This window comes from Chrysemys picta, chromosome 15, assembly GCF_011386835.1.
Source record: "Chrysemys picta bellii isolate R12L10 chromosome 15, ASM1138683v2, whole genome shotgun sequence".
Classification (NCBI taxonomy): Eukaryota; Metazoa; Chordata; order Testudines; family Emydidae; genus Chrysemys; species Chrysemys picta.
The window spans coordinates 11,879,144-11,889,493 of NC_088805.1; the positions used below are offsets into that span (position 1 = coordinate 11,879,144).

At 40.9% G+C, this 10,350-nt stretch overlaps 1 protein-coding gene across 2 annotated transcripts in view; it reads right to left on the bottom strand.

Annotated features, from left to right (window-relative positions):
• Positions 1-1,658: 1,658 nt before the first annotated feature.
• The window catches only part of C15H12orf43 (chromosome 15 C12orf43 homolog), a 35,569-nt gene continuing 26,877 nt past the window's right edge, over positions 1,659-10,350 (bottom strand). Inside the window, exons 1-5 of one of the 2 annotated variants that reach the window (XR_010592751.1) lie at positions 6,112-6,286; positions 5,129-5,271; positions 4,062-4,113; positions 3,128-3,261; positions 1,659-2,216 (exon numbers count right to left, since the gene is read on the bottom strand). The gene's annotated coding sequence lies outside the window, so the exon portion shown is untranslated. Of the gene's footprint in view, positions 2,217-3,127; positions 3,262-4,061; positions 4,114-5,128; positions 5,272-6,111; positions 6,287-9,013; positions 9,154-10,350 lie in introns of those variants that run through there. The other variant, XR_010592750.1, reaches the window with a different exon arrangement.

The following is a 10,350-nucleotide window of genomic DNA, read 5'->3' on the forward strand; positions in this document are numbered from 1 at the left end:
AGGACCTATATTTTTGTCAGTCTTATTTACTGTATTGAAACAGAGCAGCTTTGTTTCAGGAGGTTGATCTGTGGTTAGAGAACAGGATTGGGAGCCATGGGTTCTTCTCCCAGTTCTGTTACTGGCTCTCTGTGTAATCTTGAGGAGAGTCATTTCACATCTCTGTGGCTCAGTTTCACCATCAAATGGGGATAACAACACTTCCCTAGCTCCCAGGGGTGTTGGGTGGACTGATTAGTTAATTATAGTAAAGCTCTTTGAAAAAGGAAAGTATTACATAGGAGCTCAGTGTTATATAAAGTATGACTTTCCTGTGAGGAGGAGGGAGCACCCAAAATACCTGTACAATTAAAATAGTGCTTATTAATAAGATGACGTTTGGGACTTCTTTGAGGGCTTCTCCTTCTCTAGCTATACCCCTAAAGTACCACATATCTATGCCATGAAAACAGTGTTAAAGATGCATCATAGCTGATGGAGTGAGGAATGTCACTTCTTTCCCCCCTTTCCCTCAGAGGTCCTGCGCTGAGACAGTCATCCCTGTAATGTTGCCACACTTCTAGACCCTCTGCAAAAACTTTTTGCAGTCCAAGGTATCCTGACCAGACAGAGGAAAAGCCAAGGAACAGCTGATATAAGTAGCATGTACCCCTCCAGCTTCTAAAGCCTGCAAAAAATTGTTACTATAAAATATGAAGTAGAAATACTTGAGGAAGCACTTGCTCAGCTTTCATTCCCCATTGGGGAATACAATGGCAGGTGGAGGCCTCAGTCATCACTGGAGAGTTGAGTATAATCATTCATCAATACCCAGTAGCTGCACAGCCAGGAGCTAATTGTGTTGCCATTGCTGAAAAAGTAGTGGGTCTAGACATGAACACAGAACAGTAAGATCCCTTCTCTGTACCCCACCAGGAAAGAGTTGTGATGCTAATACAATGAGTAGTGCTCATGTGACACTCTCACATGGCATGGAACACAGCCTGTTCCCATTAACAATTCTGGTGATGACAGTCTACCCACCGGGAGGGAAGAAGCAGGGGATTTTCCCTTTAAAGATCCCTGACTGTTCCACCTTTGTAAATTCCTTCTTTCTATTTAACAGTATATTTCCATCTGCTCTTCCGTTAGGTCCCTTCTCAAACACACATATACCATTCCTGATACATTCCCTATCCCCACCCCAGCAGGTATGGGAGAAAAATTTGGGATAGAGATGGGGCAGGGATGGAGGAGAAGGTCACATTCAAAATCTTATGTTAGCCTATCATAGAATATCAGGGTTGGAAGGGACCTCAGGAGGTCATCTAGTCCAACCCCCTGCTCAAAGCAGGACCAATCCCCAGACCGATTTTTGTCCCAGATCCCTAAATGGCCAAGGATTGAGCTCACAACCCTGGGTTTAGCAGGCCAATGCTCAAACCACTTGGGCTGTGGAGCTTGAATAGCTTTGCAGGGAGCCCAGCGAAACACACACAGCAGGATCCCCTCTCAAGGGAAATAATTTTCTTCTCCCTGAACACTCTCACTCTAAGTAGCATTTCACTATGACCAGAACTGAAATTGGAAAACTGTGACACAGTGAGGAATTTGGGACTTTTCATTCTACTGCACTGCAAATAGAGTTTCACTGGGAGCGATTCCCACCATACCATGCATCAGTTTGTTCAAACAATTTATTTTCACAAGTCTTTACAAACAAGTAGAACATAATCTCCTGCTCTTTTCCACTATCAGAGGGGAGAATAAATCAATACTTCAAGTACTTTTCAGTTCTTCAGATTAGTTTCCTGGACTCTTCTGGGAATGGGGCATAAAACAATTCTGGTATCCATAGAACAGCAGCATGCATGCTGACCACCCATGATGAAATGGTTTCTAATTCTACAGCCTGGAAAAACTCTACTTACCACATTCGTTTGAGGCACAACTGATTTTATCTGATGGGCAATTAACTTATCATTAGATTTTCAGCAACAACATGGTAAAAGCAGGCAAGTAGACTTTGTGCCTAGGCTAGTAAACATTCATGATGATTTTGCAGGCATGCTCCAGCAGCATTACACAGTAACAATGAGACCAGTTCACAAGGCAGGTTTATTCCTTTCTGCAGATCCAGCACGCACTCACTCTTAGCAGTGTGGGGTGGGGCATTGCTTGCATTCCCCAAATTATTTTCTTATCATATATCTCTCTTTCACAGAATCTCCTCAGACCTGCAAGAGATGGAGAGCCTTACTCTGAGTTTCAGTGATTTCAGAGTCTGACATTACAGTCTCTCTTCAAGTGAGCTGCACTGCACCTTGAACATACACTGCTGCAGTGCCTAGACCTGTCAGAGCCATTTCAGTGCTGGCAGCAAACAAGTAAGATCCTTCTTTGTCCCGGGTTGCATAAGTAGCTCCCAGGGCACAGTAAGGTAACAGCATAGGAGAGAACGGGTGGTAGAGGGGAATCAGATGGCACCACTGACAGCAAAGAGCCCTCCCCCATCAGCCACAAAGCTTGGCTTTTATCAGATGTCAGTCTAACAGACCCAGTTCTGATTCCTCACTGATGGAAATAGAGAGATAAAAGCAGAGTGGCCTAGTGTGAAATGACCACCTTGCAGACAGAGACATGACAGGAATGGTTGTCAGCTCTTCGGAGGTTTGGGGGGAGCAGAGAGGATGGAAATGATCAGGGAAAGAAGGCAAAAATCAGAATTCCAGTCTTAGAATTTATCTCAGAGCTGCAATGGGTTCTTCTGCATTCAAGATCTTAATATGAATCTCAACACTGTAGATGGTTTAAATGTGTGCTCCTACCTCTGTTTATCGAGGCAGGTCAAAGAATGAAAGGATGGCATACTTGTGTGCACATCCTCCTCCTCATCCTCTAGAGAGAGAGGAAACTAGAGATAAATAAGACTTGTAGTTCATCCCCTCCATCTCCCTAAGACCACTGCAGGGTCATTCCCCATACCATACTTTCTAGTTCTTTGTCCAGTCTAATTTTAAATGTCCAGGGAAGGGCATCAAAACACCTGTTTTCTTGATCTTAACTACTCCCTGCACCACGTGGCGAGGGGAATTAAAGAGGCAAGACATTGCTCTGCTGAGGACAAGGCTCCAGGTTCGGTACCTACCAAAAAGTAGCTGTTTACTCTCCTGCTCTACTACAAACTAATTTCCCATCATAATCTCCTAATAATAATGTATTTGGGTACTCCTTCCATCCAGTGAGGTGTTCACGGTTTGCACAAACAGCTGACATGTAACCCTGTAAAAAAAAAAAAACCCAACGTTATCCAGGATTTCTCACAATCCCACATGTTAATTAAGAGTGAGCTCCCAGGGCACAAATCATCATCATCTACACTTGTAATAGCTCCTTTTCACTGTAACAGGGGGATTAGGAGGAGGAGGACAGCTTCTCTATCTAGGAAGAGGAAGGATAGTGAAGTTAAATTAATTCATGCCAGTAAAGTACTTTGACACACTCTGCTAGAGGTGTGGTAAAATGTAGTAATGTCAGTGTGGCTGTTACAATAATGGAACTATATGGGCTCCCTCTGGTGGTCTCTTTATTATAGGAAGATTTGTATTTGTTCCTTCCCCAGATGCTCCTTGGAGCCATGATGTGGATAAGTCAGAGGCTGACTTTGCCATAGAAAACTGCAATGTTTATTTGTCAGCACGTATAAGAGGAATAGTTGAATACAATGGATGTAATTCAATACAATGGTTACAATGTATGTTATTGACAGAACAAATCAGATGTTATGGGCCTGAATTTTCTCTCAATCCTATTAATACAACCTTCTGATTTAGGAGGTAGATGGCCGTAAAAAGCAGAATTCGTATAGCTCTAAAATAATATAGCATATAGCTTTAAAACAAGAATAATACCTATATAACACCCCCACATTGTACTTTCATGTCGTGGCATTGACTGCTAATTCAGTTAACTACTTTATTAAATATTCTTGACAAAAGCAACAATACTAGAATGGTTAATCAAAACTAGAGCATTATTTATCAGTAGAATAGAATGCCTCATTCAAGATACAGAAGACACACCTTGTTCCAAAAGTCTGTAAGACAATTCCCATGCAGTACACTGTCCTGTCCACTGTTTGGGAGAGAGTGAAGGAGATTATTCATTATCATCTGAAAGTAACATGCAGAGAATTTTAGAAAGATGTAATATTTTTATCTCACCCTTAAAAAAATACAGATAGAAGCTTGAACCTAAAGTCTGCTTCCTTCTTTATTTATTTCTCCTTTATGAATTCACACTGATTTGTTAATGTAAAGTTGATTATGAGCACTGGGTTGAGCAAACTTCTTTATTATTGTAGGGTTGCTCATATTATTTTGTCATTGAAGGGTTAATCTTAAGCACTGGGCTGCTGTAACTACATTTATTCATAATTGGGAGGAAAAGAGTAGTGAATTAATTTTGCAAAAAAAAAAAGGCATGGAAAACAATAAAATGGATGTTGAAAACAGATATAAGAAAAACAGACAAGTGTCATTTTGAGCCTCTGAATCTTAAAAGCTTCCTTTCACTAGTAGAGCTGCAAACATCATATGAGGCATGGTAACTTAGCTCACAATTACAGCCTAAATTAATCAAGTCATTCACAACTCAGTAAGTCAGTTATTTCAGATAAGGAAGTCCGCAAACACTGAACATTTATATTAAACAAGAACACTGATGCAGCAAAAACAAGTCCTTATCATCCAAACATTCATTATTATGGCAAAAGCTGTCAGGTGCCATGCCATTAAGTCACAAGAACCTCTGCTGTCCAAATTTGTGCCACTGTACATTTTAGTTTTTGTTCTAGTAGTAGGACTGTAACTTAGATGGGTAAAGCACTGCAGCCTCCTCCTTTAACCTATGCCACAACTGTAACGGACATGTTGCAAAGCTCATCTTTTCTCTTGGGTTGTTCAGGAAGGGAGGATTTGAGGTGGGGTATTATTTTATGGGGTTCTGAACTGTTTATCAGTTTATCTGTGATTTGATGGATTATGTTGGGGAACAGCTTTTAGGCAGTAACTTTTTTATATTAAGAATGTTTACCCTTAGATTTTTGTTTTAGTTATTTGTCCAGGCATCTGGAGTTTAGAATAGGTACCTCTGAAAGATTACAAGTAGTAAGTCCTTTGGTTCCAACTGGCCTTCAGAAGCAGCCATTCTGAAATTTTCCATGTCTGGAGGTTGCAAGGGGGACCAGAACTAGCTGGGAGATGGTTTCTGGGTGCATTAAGAAGCTGTATCCTGTGGTTTTAAAGAAAGATTATTAGATATTATCTTCCTCACTTGTGTCTTTCAGTAATGAGCCCAGATGTTGGCTCCTCTTTTCAAGAGCAGGCTCTTCCCAAGAAGCAACCAAGAAATCAAATGTGTCTAAGCTTAGGGGTGTACAGAAGAAATGGGGGCACTTCCTGGACAGGTACATTTGTCCCCAAAGTACTCAATTCAGGGAAAGCTGCTGTGTAATACAGAAGATAATTCTCTATGCTGCACAGAATAGTGAGGTCATTACACTAAACTACACAGAGGAGCAAACTCTAAAAAGATTAAGAGAAACATACTACTATACTAGGCACTTTACAAGTGTGACAGAGAAATGTTAATGTCTTAAATATAACTAAATAGAATAATTCACAATCAAATGGGAAGCCACCATCTTCACAGTATGATGATATAGAGCAGGACTTGGGAACATAAATCCCAGATGTATTCATAAAAGAGCAGAAGACTTTTTAAGTCCTTCAAAGTTAAAGTATCTTTTAAAAAAATTGGTCTCAATCACTGTAAATTAACCTTCCCCTCTTCACAAAAATATAGAATGCACATTGCATTATCTGTGAAAGGTTTAATAAAAGTTGTGTGGGACTATTATACCCCTTCAGAGGCTCTCAGTAGTGGCAAAAATGCCCATGGCCAGTTTACACTTTGCTCCTAGTCTGTATCAAGTCTACATCCAAACTGATCAATGCTGCAATGTGTGAAGTCTGCTAAGAGGTGCTAATTGCTACAGTACTTCCCACCTAAACCGACCAAATGGACACAATTGTGATCATTGTATCTGTCCATGGGAAATGTGAGCTGTACCTCCGAATTGCTCTCTGGAATCCTCCCACACACCATCTCCCAGGATTGTGCTCTGTCCATGGTAGCCAGAGAGGTAGCTCATCGCCTTTTTTCATCAGAAAATAGGGAGTTTCCCCAAGATATTGCTTACTCTTTATTCCTTTGCTGTCTCCTGCACATTTAAAGACTGTGGGTCACAATCACCTTTGCTTTGATGAATAAGAAGTGGAGATAGCTTTCTCAAGACCTGACCAGCTTTGCTCCAAACCTCAGCCAGAGCAGGTCATTGGACAGTGTCACACAAGACTTCAAGTCCTCAACATGAGCAGCAATCTTTATATGGTCAGTGTCAGTTCATATTTTTGTTAAGCAGCTGAACTCAAAGGAGTCCCAAATGGCAGGAAGGAGGATGACCTTGTGGTTAAGGCTTGGAGAGCTGGCCTCTATTCATGGTTCTGCAACAAGTTTCCTACGTGACCCTGGAAAAGTCAATTAACCTTTTGGTACATTGGTTTCCAGCTGCAAAATACCCACATCATAAAGCAATTTAAGCTCTGCAAATGAAAAATGCTCTATAATGATTTTAATTCATCTACCTTCTCAGGGTATGTGATTGTGATGCTTAATTCATTCATGTTTGTAAATCACTTTGAGGTCCACAAATGAAGGCCTCTGAGACTGCTAATGTATCGTTTTTCAAAACCTTGGACTCCCTACAATTGCCAAGTGCTGATGCTGACTGGAACTTTGGCTCCTGTGACTTGACTGCACCATAATAAATCCATTCGGAAGAGAGATTCCTCATTGTATTCCCACATACCATGAATATGGAACCTGAAGGTTGTTTTTTTATTTTAGTAAGAATGAGACCGAGATACAGAATAACCCATTTTAGTGTAGGAAAATGCAGTGAAGGAGAAAGATTCCTGCAATGACATGAGGCAGTCCCAGAATCTCCATCTCACGCTGGGACCTTCCTAGCATTGTTCCTATTGTCCCAAACTCTTTTTTGGGAGGGAAAGTGTCAGGTCAAATTAAGTCTAGAATTTGGGGGGTTGTGATTTTAACGTAAGTTTTACTAAATTTAATATCGATATAATGATCTTAAAAAGAAACAATAGAAGGAGTTTGTTTGTATTTAACTCTTCCTCTGCAGTGACTGCAGCCCAGTCATTAACACCACTGTGATAGTGCATAACAGTCTGAAAGTGAAACTAATAAACAGAAGTTAAATTCACGATTATATTTTAATTGCCCAGGAAATAATTTCCCATTTATATTCAAAAGGTACTGGTAGGTCAAAATAGAGCCCAAACTTGGGATTAGAAAAAGTTCAGTTTTACAAAACCTAACAAAAATATTTCCATGGTTATTTTTATTATTGCTGCAAAGAACAAAGTTTATTTTAAAGAATAATATTCCTTTCCAGCATCTTTGTAATAGAGATGAACCAGAAAGTGAAATTATAGGAAACAATGATGAATTTGACTAGTCTAGGTTCATTATTTATTTTTTGCAAATCAGCAAAAGAACAAATGGATATAAAACTGGCCATGAACAAACTCAGGGTGGAAATTAGGTGGTTTCTAACCATCAGAAGGGTGAGGTTCTGGAACAGCCTCCCAATAGGAGTTGGGGGTGCAAACAACGTAATTAGTTTAAGGGAGAGCTGGACAAATTTATGAGAACTGTATAATAGCAAGCAATCGCTTGTGATGGTGGGAGTAGGTCTCACTTCTGGTTTATGGCATATGTTCCTGAAGCTCATGTGTCTGGGTTTCAGCTGGGAACTGACAGGTATCAGGAAGGGATTCTCCCCCTTCCCCAATGTATTCTGTGAGGATTTTTTTATCTCCTTTCTTTGAAGCATCAGGGATGGCTGGAAATGGGACATCAGTGGGGTGGGCCAGAGCTCTGAGGTGGCACCAACTCCAAGCATTCTCTTTCTCAAGTGTTTGGCTGACTGATTCTTGCTCATATGCTCAGGGTCTAACTGATCGCCATATGTGGAGTTGGGAAGGAATTTTCCCACAGGTCAGATTGGCAGTCTTCTGTGGATCCTAATACTTATGTCTCATTTGGGTTTCATGGTGTTGGTGTGATCTACAGGAGGTTGGACTAGGTCCCTTCTGACCTTAAACTCTATGAAATTATTTCAAGTTTTAGCTAAAATGTAACCCAGGGCAGGAAACACATCATTTTTTAACCTGAAAGAATCCTTTTAATTGAAATTATATTTTTCTATACACAAAGAGAATGCATGCACCATTAACCTACATTCCAAATCAGGATTGTCATTTCAAAAAATAATTACATTACTTTTCTATTTTTCCCTAAATGCTGAGGAGCACCTTAGATCAGACAGGTTACAAAGTAGCAGCCGTGTTAGTCTGTATCCGCAAAAAGAAGAGGAGTACTTGTGGCACCTTAGAGACTAACTAATTCATTTCTGTCCGTGTGTTCCACTCTATGCATCTGAAGAAGTGAACTGTAGCCCACGAAAGCTTATGCTGAAATAAATTTGTTAGTCTCTAAGGTGCCACAAGTACTCCTGTTCTTTCTTTAGACCAGACAGAAACTTTAAATGTTTCCCTTTAAAGTTTTCCACCCACAGTTGTTTGATCAGAATGTGAACTCTCTTTGTCTAGACGTTGTCCAATCTTCTCTTTATTTTGTTGTATGTTTGAGACAACAAATACAAACATTCTTAAAATAAAAATACATTTTCAGTCTGAATTATTTATTTTAGTTTAAGGAAAACACCCCATGAAAGAACAGCAAGAACACTATGGCTGTTGTCTCTGCACACAGAGGTCCTAGAGACATAAAGGTGCAGTGCACAGAACACGAGGGGATTGCAGTTTCATAGCTCCATACATCACAGCTGGGTTTTGTAATGACAACAAAAGCTTTCCAAACTTACAATTGGGGCTCAGACTACAGTATGCTGGGCCTTTAACCAGGCTGAAGCTGTGTTCCAGGACCTCAGGTTAGTCATGTTAACTTTACTTGTGTATTCTGCCCTGTGCCAAGGGGAGGAGGTGCTTTCTGGAGCAGAGTCATCTGAAACAAAGGCAAACTATTAGTGAAAATCCCTGCTGAAGGACTGACCCAGCAATCCACTGATGATTTGTTGTCAGAAGCAGCCCTAGGAGTTTTGCTGGCGAGGGCAGAAAATGTTTTTAGTGCCCCCTATTGTGGCCAAAGAAAACAAACAAACACCAAAGAAAAACAGATGGCCAATCAACCGAGTGGAGAAAAAAAATACCACCAAAACCCTCGGAACTTGCCGGTAAGGGCAACCACCTTCCTTGCTCATCCCTAGAATTGGCCCAGCTTGTTGTGTTGTCATAATGGGGATCCATTTTGGAAAGGAGCTTTGTCCTTTGCTGACTCAATGTGTAAGTGAACCTCTACAGAGTGAGGCTTGGGAAGCCCCCAAAGGGAAGGGAGTGCCCCAGGTCACTCTGCAGCATCACCTTTGGTCAGTCCTTGGGCTGTGGAGGGAGCTCCATCCAGCCGTCCTCATCTTGGGCCTTAGAGGGTAACATATAAAAGGGAGACAAATGTGGGGGAAAGAATCTACAAAGACCCCCTCAGTAAAACATTATGGTTAAAATCCTCCCCTCTCTGATCCCACCGGGGAAACAAACATTCATTCCCAGTCAAGATGGCACAAGCTATAAAATCAGTATTGGGAGATTAGACTATTACAAGTTGATAATTTTAATTATGCCTTCTGTTAGCCAATCAGAGCAGATACATTAATTCACAGGTGTTAAGGTGAAAAGGGACCATTATTAACATCTAATCTGACTTCCCATACAACAGTGGCCAGAGAATTTGACCAAGTGATTCCTGCATCAAGCCCATACCTTTTGGGATTAACTAGTGCATATATTTTAAAAAGACATCCAACAGTTGGGAGTAGATTCCTCAATCAGGTTAGTATCGATAGGGATAGAACTATGGTGTTGATAAATGAAGTCACTGTGGGTGGCACTCATAGGGAGGAGGAGGAGCAGTTGTTGGCAAGCCAGGAACCTTTAGAAGTGCACCAATACCCAGAACACAGCTTGCGTGTTTATTTTGTTTGCCTGCTTAGATTGTAAGTTCAGTGGGGCAGGCCCCATGTCTCCTTTATAAAGAGTACACACTGAGAGCCCTCACCAAATGAATAATAAAGGCAGTAGGTTCCAATGAAGAGAAATGGGGACAGGTATGTGCCAATGTGGGGAACTGGCTCAGCAGTCATTTAGT